Here is an 11,876-nt window from a genome sequence, read left to right on the forward strand (position 1 = left end):
CATTAATATAATGGTGCTTCAAATGGTCTAAATTCTGCTATACAGACTATGGATGTGTAACAGGGTGATCTGCCCCTTTAATGGCCCTGAGCTGGGGGGAAGTGGGGAGAGCAGCTGACTCTGCTCCAAAGAGAAGCCCAGCCTGCAGGTGCAGGGAATCAGCTGATGCAGCTGTACAGTATCACAAGTTTGGCAATATATAAAAGGGTCCAGCCCATATGGGGAGGGAGAAACAGGAGATTGTAGAGAGCAGGAGGCTGCTGGCCATGTGATTTTCCCCACCAGAGTTCTGGAAAGCCCTGCCTAGTACCTCCTGGAGGCCACAGGACTCCAATCTGAGCTCTTCACCAGATGGCTGTTTGTGTTACTTTTGCACATTTTTTCTTTGTTTGTGAAGATAATAAACAGAGCCCTGAAGAAAAGGACAGAAACCAACAGGGCCGGCTCCAGGCACCAGCTTAACAAGCAGGTGCTTGGGCGGGCCAAGGGAGAGGGGCGGCACCTGCGGCAATTCGGGGGCAGCAGGTCCCTCACTCCCTCTAGGAGCGAAGGACCTGCCGCTGAACTGCCGCCGCCGATCGCAGCTTTTTTTTTTTTTCTTTCTTTTTTGCTTGGGGCGGCAGAAATGCTGGAGCTGGCCCTGGAAACCAAGCTGGACGTGACTGATTTGTCCCCAGCTGGTGATTAGGACCACCAGTCTTCATGGCCAAATTGCTGGCATAACTCTATTGAATGTAGTGAATTATGCCAGAGAGAATTTGGCCTTCTATTTCTTATGCCAGCTCTTGACTAGTGTGCAGGCTGCAAAATGTTAATTTTTAAAAAAGTATCTTTGTTGAGGGTGAAATTATTAAAAAAACAAAACAAAACAACAAACCATCATCTTGGATACCACTGCCATACAGGATTGCTCTGCCTTTAACTAGGGTTGTCAAGCGATTAAAAAAATTCATCACAATTAATTGCACTGTTAAACAATAATAGAATACCAGTTATTTAAATATTTTTGGATTTTTTTACATTTTCAAATATATTGATTTCAATTACAACACAGAATACTAAGTGTCCAGAGCTCACTTTATATTTCTTTTTTATTACAAATATTTGCACTGTAAAAATAATAAACAAAAAAAAATAGTATTTTTTAATTCACCTCCTACAAGTACCATAGTGAAATCTGTTTGAGAATGTAGAAAAAATCCAAAAATATTTGATAAATTTCAATTGGTATTCTACTGCTTAACAGTGCGATTACATAACAAATTCGTTATGGGATATTATTGCACATAGCTTCTGACTGAGTTGCATCTCTTCTCATTTTTGTCTCTACGTTTTCCTGAAGTTCAGAATGAAAGAAGATACTCTACATTCCTATGTAGATGTTTATTAACAGAAATGTCATGTATTCTATTACATTTATATGATAGTATTGTCCAAAATGCCCTAGGTGCTGTACAGACACATGGGAACACAATCCTTGCTCCACAGATCTTACAATCCATTTTGTGTAGTAGAAAAACTGTTATTTATGGATCCCTGCATTTTTACTTGTGTAGGGTTGGATTTTGTGATGGTGTGCACTTAAGATAGTTCTTTTCTCCAGCATTTTCACTATGCTGCTTTCACAGCAGGGCACTGGACAGCTGAAAGGCATACCCCTATGTCTGTTGCTATACAGTTGTGTCATACCTAAAATTTTGCTATCAGATCATGAAAATCAGCCTCTTAGTTGCATGCTTTCTTTTGTGGAGGGAGGCCTTAATTTGTTTAGCACAGAAATCAACCTAGAAAAAAAATCACATCACTCTTTAAAGGTATACACAGTCCAGATTTAAAACCCAATGGTCGCCAAGATGTTACAGTTCTTTTTTGCATGCAGAAGCACCTCTAGGTTCGATGCATGTCAATAAGATCATTTCAGTCATTCTGGCTCTTTTTAAAAAAAATTTTACATGACTAACTACAGTCCCAAGCAATATGACTTAAGAGCTGAGGTCATAGCTTTCTGCAGCACTGTCAGCTTTATTCAATGAGTGGGATGATAGCTGGAATTTAAATTTAAACCTAGATGTCAATTAAAGAACATCAAAGGAAGTCTCTGCATGAACTAGATCCATATTTTACAGAGTATGAGCAAACAGACCCAATCCTATTGTGACTTCCCAATCACATTTGATATATCCAATGTGATATTTACCAAAGGAAATATGATCTTACCTTATGGTAAGTGACAATCTACAGCAAATGTTCTCCTTTTTCAGGATGCTCAAGCCCGCTTTTTCACTACTCTAATCCATGACCCTAAAGGGTGTAATGTAATTACAAACATTAATGGTATTACTTTTCAAGGCTACCTATCTGATTTGACATTCAATAAGGAAAAACTGCCAAGTCCACAAAGGGGAACTTTTACTGCTTAAAAGGACAAAACCTATAGACTAACTTGTCTATATTCAGAGCCATCCTTCTGTAATGCCGTGCAAATCGGAGATGCCTGTCATGGAATATAAACATATCTACCTTGCTTCTGTTCAGTGTGACAAGCCTACCATTTTTCTACTAAAAACTGTGTGCTGTTAAAAACATGGTGAGTAAGCAAAAGGAGCAGACAAAAGTAATATCCAAATTATTATTTTATTCAGAAGTACTTTTGTTAGGTGTCAGAGGTCTATATTAACCTTGTTTTAAATTACCCTTGATCTTTTCATACCAGTTAAATTTTTGGACACTTTTCTGGAAAAATCATCAATTGCTATTTACCTGACTCTATTTGAAATGCATTTAGTGAAAAATCTATTTCAGAAATGGTCAGAGGTTCCTGCATATTAATGCATATTAATAAGAAATATGCACACAAGGAAAAGGTCATACTTCTTGCATAATCCACTTTATTTTAAACACTGTGGAAAAAGTGAATAAATATGTTGATTAGGGAGTAGAAGGAAAAATAGCCACAGTTTCCATATATTTTTAATTCCTCTGATAGTCCATAGAAAACTGGATTCTCAACCACGGTGCCATTCCATTCAAAAGCTACAGGTAATTCCTTATCTGGAAACTTCTAGAATGTCAAAGATAAAAATTAATAACTTAAAAACAAAAGTCATTTTTTAATTAAAATCCAGCATTCTATTGGCCAGTGTGTAATGTCTTTCTGTTTGAAAGGCTCTAGAATTTGCTCTCATTTCAGAGGAACCTAGAATCTACCTTAGAATTTATTTGAACTGTTGAAAATATAATTATGGTCAAACTTGAAAGTCTCTCTTCAGGTTTTCAGTGCATTTCTATGTTTTTCTCATCATTTGCCTAAGATCATTTTAGAATGGTTAGGGTGCTTAGAGACAAGGACAGGATAATTCTAGAGAGCCTTTGGGCCAGAAATAAGCTTTTGAACCTAAGTCTGACCTTGCTATGAGTCTAGTTATTATGTCTAGTTAATCAGCAGTATTCAAGCCCAAACCATTTTTGTTTTGGAACATGGCTGCTCCAGTGGCTTACTGTTAAGCCTGACAGAGCCGTCCATAAATTCACTATCCAGTGTGTATGGACAAATTTTGTCTTATGTTCAGTCTTCACCTGTTGTTTTGTAGTTTCTTATGTCCATCTCCCTAATGGGAGTAGTTCAAAGATTTTTTTCTACATCTACTCTCTTTCTTCAGTTTAGCATCATGAAAACTTCACTCACCATGATTAAGGGACATTCTACCAGAGAACACACGACTAGTTTTTCTAGCCTTGACCTGTAAGTTCACACTGTTTCGAATTTTTGTGGTAACCTACTGGACCTTTCCGTTCTCCTCAACATCTTTCCCTTAGACTTGTGCTCAAAGCTGGGCTTTGTAATTTAAATAAGATCTTTCAAGTCCTTTTAATTCTCCTATACCTGTATGTGTATGCTAGAAGGGCGCTGTTTATGTTTTGAACCATAACTATGCAGTAAGACAAATTCTTCTGTTAGTTATATTCATGCAACTCCATTGACATCAAGGGAAACAAAGCAGAATTCAGCCCAGAGTGTCAACAATTTCATTGTTTTCTCCATTCTGACCTGGCCTGTGCTCTGCAAAAAGTATTAGTTTTTTCTTTTCCCAGTCTTATGACCTTATGAAGCTCATGCATACTTCTATCTCACACTTTTAAATAGCCTTTGTCTCACAGGATTTGCTCTCTTTACCATATGTTCTTTCCTGGTCTATCCAGTTTGGGGCCTGATCCTGCTCCCGCTGAAATCAGTGGGAGTTTTGCCATTAACTGTAGTGGAACTAGGATCAGGACCTTGTTGAAGTCCTCCAATTATGATGATGCCAATAACATCATGAGATTAGTATATTTTGTGATTCGTGTACATACAGGGTGTAAATTCTCAATTTCATTACTAAAACTTGTGCTGTTCCTCACATGATCACCTTCTTCCTCTCAAACTAACAATCTGTTATCATTTTAAACTATTTGTAAATAAAATGTTTACATCATATTGTAAATTATTTTATTGTGCATATCTGTTTTATATGATGTGGGAGGTAGAGAGAAGCTATCTTACCACATTCATCCTGCAACAGCAATGCTTTTGATTTACCCTTATTTGCTCAACAAAGGTTAAGCTAATAGTAAAGAAAAAAAAGAGATGTGCAAGTGTAACAACCACCATCATGGCTCGTCACTGGGGATTGAACTCAGAATTTAGCATGAGCCACTTCCACTTGAGCTAAGAGTAATTCCTTTAGCTGGTAGTCATGATAGAGTCAGCTATGAGAGGGGATTTACTGAGCTGCGGGTTACACAAGTGCATCCTGGGATGACTAATTTATGTGACAGACAGAATGTGTCAATCTAAGTGTGATGCACCTAGGCTGACCAGATAGCAAGTGTGAAAAATTGGGATGGGGGTGGAGAGTAGTAGGAGCCAATATAAGAAAAAGCCACAAATATATGTGTACTTATACTAGAATGTACCCCTGCCTACCTCTGACTGGGACTTTCTAACAACCACAGGCTGTCACTCACAGAATGTATTCTGGGATTTATGCTATACCCAGTGCATGATGGGACAAAACTTTGGGAGCTTAGTCACTGCTGCTTACATACTCATATACTGCAGACTTGGTCAACAAAATTCTTAGCACCTCCCCACTATGTTTCGCTGCTTTGATTTTTTGAGTTCCAAGTAACCTGCCTCAAAACATTTCATTAACAGCTATATTACATCAAGGTCATTTTGATCAGAGTGGTCCTCTCAGCAGCTTTTGATATGAATCACCAAACACGTTAGAATATATCTCCCATGTTGTACAAGATATAGGAGGCCTCTTGGCAAAATCATAGGCAGCATAGAGTATCATTAGAACAGTGCTGATACAGAATTCTATATCTCTTGTTCTGGGGACCATGAAAGATTGGTCTCTACATTCTCAAAGAATGTGGGGACAATCTTGCCAAATGGATGTATCAGAGCTATTTCATAGAATTACGTATGGGGCTGTATTATGCAGGAGGTCAGATTAGATGATCCTAGCAATTCCTAATGGCTTTAAAATCTATGTACTGTTAAATATGTATTGGGATTGAGGCGATTGTTTGGAGATAGGGGAGAGAGCAACATGAGGAGCACCTAGCTGGCTAACATCCAAAGAACCAGTGAGGGAAAAGACTGTAGGACTGCTGTCCTGACAAAGACATTAGAAATGGGTGGCGTGACCATCATCCCCTATCCTCATCTAGAACACAGTTCAAGGGAAATATGAGTAGGGATAAGCTGTTGATGGAAGGGTGTGGTCACGTTCACTCCCCATGCCCAGAGGGGTAGGTGGCCTGGGATGATCTGCACTCCCTTTACCCCAACCTCTGCAGAGAAGAGTTGGCCAAGGAGGTCTTCATTTCTTCAAACTACTGATAAGGTGGGAGGTGAAGAGCAGATGGGAAGACTTGACTACACATTTCTCTAGAACCAAGAGCAAGAAGCCTCCTGGGATACTGACTCCCTACTCAGAGACCATGCACACTGGCAGTGATGGGTTCTTTCTCCTGCCTTACGAGAATAGGGGTATTTCCAGCCTATGGTACCTCAAATATTACTGTTGGCTGACCAGGCAGGCATGAGGAGAAAATCTGATTAATGCTTCTAGTTTAACACCAGAGTGGTTAGCAGCAGCCAAACATTGAATAGAATGAATCTTAGTGAAAATATATGGCCAAACTGTGATCACTCAATATTGCTGATATTCGAACTATTGAGCAAATTTTTTATTTGATTCCCTTTTCTCTAATATGGACACTCCTCAGTTCAGATTCATCTTTGTATCTTAGCTATGCTTATGTGAGCAGTTTAACAAATATTGACCAGCCTTTTACATTGCTTCCCAGTATATTAATTATAAATGTAAAATCTTGTCGACATTTTAAAATGTGTCCAATATAAATACAGAATCAAAACACATGCCTAGAGGTGTCTGTGAGCAATTGCTATATGCTTTGGGCTTATTTTACTGTGAAGAGTATATTTAATCTAGACAGCCAGTAGTCTCAACAATTGAGGCTTCTTCTGCTTTAGTTCAGTGTTAATGCCTGCTCAAAGCCAATGCCAAAACAGAAGCTTTAATGTTTCAGACAGCAGTTTGCACAAAGTGGTGCTGAAATAATAACTTACATTTATTTAGTGTCTTTCAGCCTAAACGCTCCCAAATTATTTTTCTAATGATACATACAGGAATCATTTGCAACTGGGATGAAGAACAGCAACCAGACAATCAATGCCCAATTACTGGAGAAAGGGAAGTTTTGGGTAATGATGGCCAAGCAAACTCCTACTCATCCTTGTACCTGTAATGTCCACACAGAGCAGACAAGACCCCTATTTTTCTGATCATGTTTGAAGGAGCCCCACATGGTCAATGGCACAGACACCAATTTACCTTGGAAGGATGACAAACCAAGCTACCGTTGCTGCCATTCAAAGCTCTTTTGCCAGAGAACATAGATATCTCAAGCCTGATGATCAGACAACTAGGCCATCCCTTCTGGAAATGCTGACTCTGTTCCAATATTCAGCTAAGCATAGTTGACACAATGAAGACAGATTTTATACAGTCTTAACTAAATCCAGTTAAAAATCTAGGGTGACTAATGTAACAGTCAGAAAAGGTGGGGAAAAGATGAAATTTAAATGTCAATGTCTCCATAACCACTTTGGATTGTACCTTAATCTTCATCTTATTTTGCATCTTAATATTTTTTATGTGATACTAAATTTAAGTTAGAATTCTACCAGGTTGTGGACAGCCTGGCATTTAAACAGATGTCAACAGTGTTCTAAGAAGTGGAAATTGAATTACAGATTTGTGGTGGGGAGTTATATACAAACTACATTAGAGCTAAAATGTATTTTACTGAAAATAATTATTGTGTGTTCCAATTTAGTTTAAAGGGATTAGAAACCTGCTGATGGCAAGATTTCATGGTGGGTTTCATATCAAGTCAAAGGTGACTGAGGTTCTTGTCCTGAAACTTTCAGTTAAAAATTGTTTTTTTTTTTTACTTTTCAATAGATGGAGAAGGCACAAACTTCATATCCTTCATATATGGGTCACTAGCATCTTTGTTTTATCAGAATTTCTCCTGCAATATGAAATTGTACCTATTCCACTAGCTGAGCTAGCCAAAACTTGAAATTTTAGTTTTCAGAAAATTTTGACATTTCATAAGAACATAAGAATGGCCATACTGGTCTGACCGAAAGTCCATCTAGGCCAGTATCCTGTCTTCCAACAGTGGCCAATGCCAGGTGCCCCAGAGGAAATGAACAGAACAGGGTGATCATCAAGTTTTCAAAATTTGGTTTCAGTTCAGAAAGAAACCAATGTTTTTTAAATTTCCCATGAATCAGAGATGCAGAATATTTTTTGGTTCAGACACACTGAAATATGGTGTTTCTGAAATGAAAAATGCTCCCTAGAACCCCAGCAGCTGCTGAGCAAAATTGACACGATTCTTGTCAGATTCAGTGTTCCCTGAATATCAGCAGTGAAACTGACAATAATCATGTCAATTTCACACAGCCTCAGCCAGTGCTTCCAGGGCAGTCCTGCCTTGCGAACTGCCCTGTGCTGGGAACCCCTGGGCTTCTGGAATCAGAGCAGATGGCTCATCAGGCTGAGGGGAATATGCTAGCTGAGGAAACCAGTTGGCCAGGCCAGTCTGCACAGTGGGGCTGTCCTGGATCCATGGACCCTGAGAGCCCTGACTCAAGCCGGGAGCCTAAAAGTCCTGGCATGAAAACCAGGCAGGACAAGAATACATATGTGGATCAGAGAGCAAATAGAGTGATGACAAAGACAGGTAGGTGATTTCAGAAGAACAGCAAGATTAGAAATTCTAATAAAAAAGTGAATACAGTATGCATATTGTATATAGGTTACCCACTTCTGCAAGCCTAGCATTTAGGGGCTTATTCTTTCTCTAATACAAAGCAGGGTCTGGGAAATAATTTTTTGGTTTGTTTATTTTATTTATTAATATATATTGCAAATTTGCGCTAGTTTTGTGAACCCCATGGGTGTAAATATTCAGGCTTGATTTTCCACTATAGCCAAGCACAGGTCAGCTCCATCAGACCCTTTCTTCCAGAAGGCCCTCTCTTGTTAGGTGAGCAGAGAATAGCTGGTGTGGAACTCTCCCACCAGTGTAGATTTCCTGTACATAGGGAATTTTCCACTGGAAATGTCTGGCCAGTTTAAGATCACTGAAGCTGTACAAAGTGGTCTTAACAGAATGGAGAATTTAGCCTCAGAGATTTTTAAAATTTTCAATTCTACTTTGGCTGTCTCTAGTTTCTAATGTACAAATTCTCTATAGTTCCTTAATCCTTTCCATGCAGTACTCCTGGGGGAATTCTGCACCACTGCATATGCTCAAAATTTATGTCCCCCACAGATTGCTTTGCTTCCCCACAGAAAAATAACTTTCTGATGGGGAAGCAAAGGGAAGCCACAATAGCAGTCATGCAACCCTCCCCAGCAGTATGTTTTGTGTGCCCAGGGCAGCCAGCAGAGAGGTAAATCACTGTGGGGCAGGAGGCAAGACTGGGAAAGAGCCATCTGGTGGCTCCTACCATGCACTGGGCTCAGCTGCTCATCCCGGCTGGGTTGGGGAGGAAGGAGCTTCCTCTTCCCTTGCATGGCATCCAGGGCTGGGTCAGACCCACCCCCAGATTTCTCCCCTGGCTGTAGGAAGCTCTGCAAACTGCCCCCCTTCCTCCCAGTGCTTCCTGCACCCATCACTCCTCAGCTGCAGGGGGAGGGATCACTGTACAGAGAGCTGCTCCCACATCCATCCAACTCCTGTGCATTCAGACCCTCCTGCTGAGCCTCACCCTCCCCGCACCCAGAAATGCCCCCTCAACCCCCAACCAGCTGCACCTGGATCCCAACCTCACTAAGCCCCACTCCCCCCAGCATCTGAAACCTTCCACTAAGCTCCCCACACTCAGACCTCCCTGCTGAGCTCTATTCTCCCCAACATTCAGACCCCCCACCCTGCTGAGCCCCAACCACCTTCACCTGGATCCCCCTGCAGAGTCCCATTACCATTGCACCCAGAACCCCCCAACAAGCCCCTGTGCATTCAGATACCCCCACACCTGGATTTCCCACTGAGCCAGCCACACCCAGATTTCCCCACACAGAACCCTCTCAACCCACACCTCAACCCCACACACTAAGCCCCTCTACACTTGGATCCTGGTGCACCTGGCATGAAGGGACAGAGCCCTATTGTTTCTGGGGCAGGCCCAGTCCTTGTGCTGTGTCAGGGTTGGACACAGCCTCACTGCTGAGTCCGTGTCCTGAGGAGGAGCTGCACAGTGATCTCCCACTTCTGTGCAGTGAGTGGCTTGTGCTCCCCAAAGCCATGGTGAAGCTTCCACATTTATTTGAAAATAAAATTTGCAGAATGTTGCAGAATTTTAAAATACTGTGTGCAGAATTTTTTTTTTTTTGACACAGAATGCCCTCAGGCATAATGCAGTTGCTACCCTTGGGTGAAGTGCTGCATTTCAACTCCATTCATATTAGTTTGGGATTAGGCTGCTGAGCTCTGCCCAGGCTAATTCTTCAAGAATATGAAAAGATGAGTCATTGTTGGGCCTTTTTCCTCTCCAAAAAGTCATAATTTTGGTAAGATATCTTGTAGGCTGAAATTTCTCAACCTTGTTCCCAGGCTGAGTTTTAATTTTGTTTTTTTCTTTGTAGTGGTAAAGACAAAATCTGGTTCAACCACAAGCCCTTTTCCACTTAAAATATTTTTGAGTTAAAACCACATAGTCTAATGTTCCTGCACAAGCTTTATCACAGTTTGACAATAAATAATGTGCCTGATCCTATGACCTTTGTAGCAGTTATTCACACAAGTAGTCCCATTAACTACATTAGATCTATTCCAATGAGTAATGGTTGCGGGATAAGGCCTTTTTATAGGATTATCCAAAATTCTATTCTATATTAGTTCTTACATCCCCTTCATCACCATAGTATCTGAGCATCTTCTAGTAGTGCATTAGGCAACGTAATTAACATCTGTCATGTGTTGTCTGTTCTTCCTATCATTCTCCCCCCCAGTGGGAATATTGTGTGTATAGTGGAGTGTTTTGCTAGGGTTCTGTATTCAGGGATTTTTCTTTTTAATGTGCACTCTGCTCTGTGTTTTTCTTAGAGACGGCAAGGTAAAGGAGTGTGCCTGGCACTTTGATGAGAAGGTGGTGAGGTTTGTAATGGTCCTTAGTTCTTGTGGGAGGAATTGTAATAACTGGGCCTACAAAATTTACCCTAATCGTAATCTCAACTGTAAAAAGTGACTGAAAGTTCATAAAATGTCACAAACAAACAAAAATGGGAAAAGGTGTAAAAGGAAGGCAGAAAAACTGAAATAGTCTAAACCAAAATGCCTGCTGATATAATGCAAGGACCATGTTAAGACCATGCCTGATATACAAGAGAAGTGTGTGACCTGAAATCAGTGAACCAGAACTGATGTGTCAGAAATGAGGCCTAATTGGTGGACAAGATAAGGAGTGGACCGTTCCACCCATTATTTCCTTTTGGGGTAATCAAAAATAGATTTTGGCTAGGAAAAGTGACTACTGCGATGCTGACTGACTGAAAGACAAGAAAAGGGAAAGGAATGAGCCTCAACATCCTAGCTGCCACTTTCCTGAGACCTCCACACCTAATCCTGAGAGATGTCCTGAGCAGACTGGGCAAGAGAGAGGGAGCAAGATGCCATTGTCAACTCCACCAGCTCAGGCTAAATCCCAAACATCACTTGGGATGTAAGACTCTGTCACCTGGCCCCCACCCAGTGTCTTTTTCCTTCCCCATCTTATTTCTTCTCTTTCCTGGCTTTCTCCTTTTGCCTTCTGTCTAATAAGAGTCTGGCTTAGCTGTCTAAGACCAGGGTTTAAATTCAGTCAGAGCTATCTGGAGCGGAGCTCTGGTAAATATTTTCAAACCTGGAAGTCTGAAGTCCCAAGCCCCGGCACCCCCTTCTGTACCCCTATGGGGCAAAAGCCCCAAGTCCTGGGGCTTCGGGAAATACTCTGAGAATTTAATCCCTAGCCAAGACTGTATATTGTGCAACAACTGCTGTAAACCTGTGACTAAGAAGAGGTAGCTAAAAGCAATGCCCTAAACAGCCCATCACTGGTACAAGTTTGCCAGGTCTTGGAGTGGCAGATAAGACCATGTGCTGTGCCCATCGTTTTTCAGCAGTAAGATTGCAAGTGAGAGTTAACACCAGAGGCAGAAACTGCATTTTCTATCTTTGCTGTTCTTTTCTTTCCCCTTTTGAGTGTGTTTGTCTTGCTTTGTCTAATAGAAAATGGGATCAGA

Source organism: Malaclemys terrapin, chromosome 4 (genome assembly GCF_027887155.1).
Source record: "Malaclemys terrapin pileata isolate rMalTer1 chromosome 4, rMalTer1.hap1, whole genome shotgun sequence".
NCBI lineage: Eukaryota > Metazoa > Chordata > Testudines > Emydidae > Malaclemys > Malaclemys terrapin.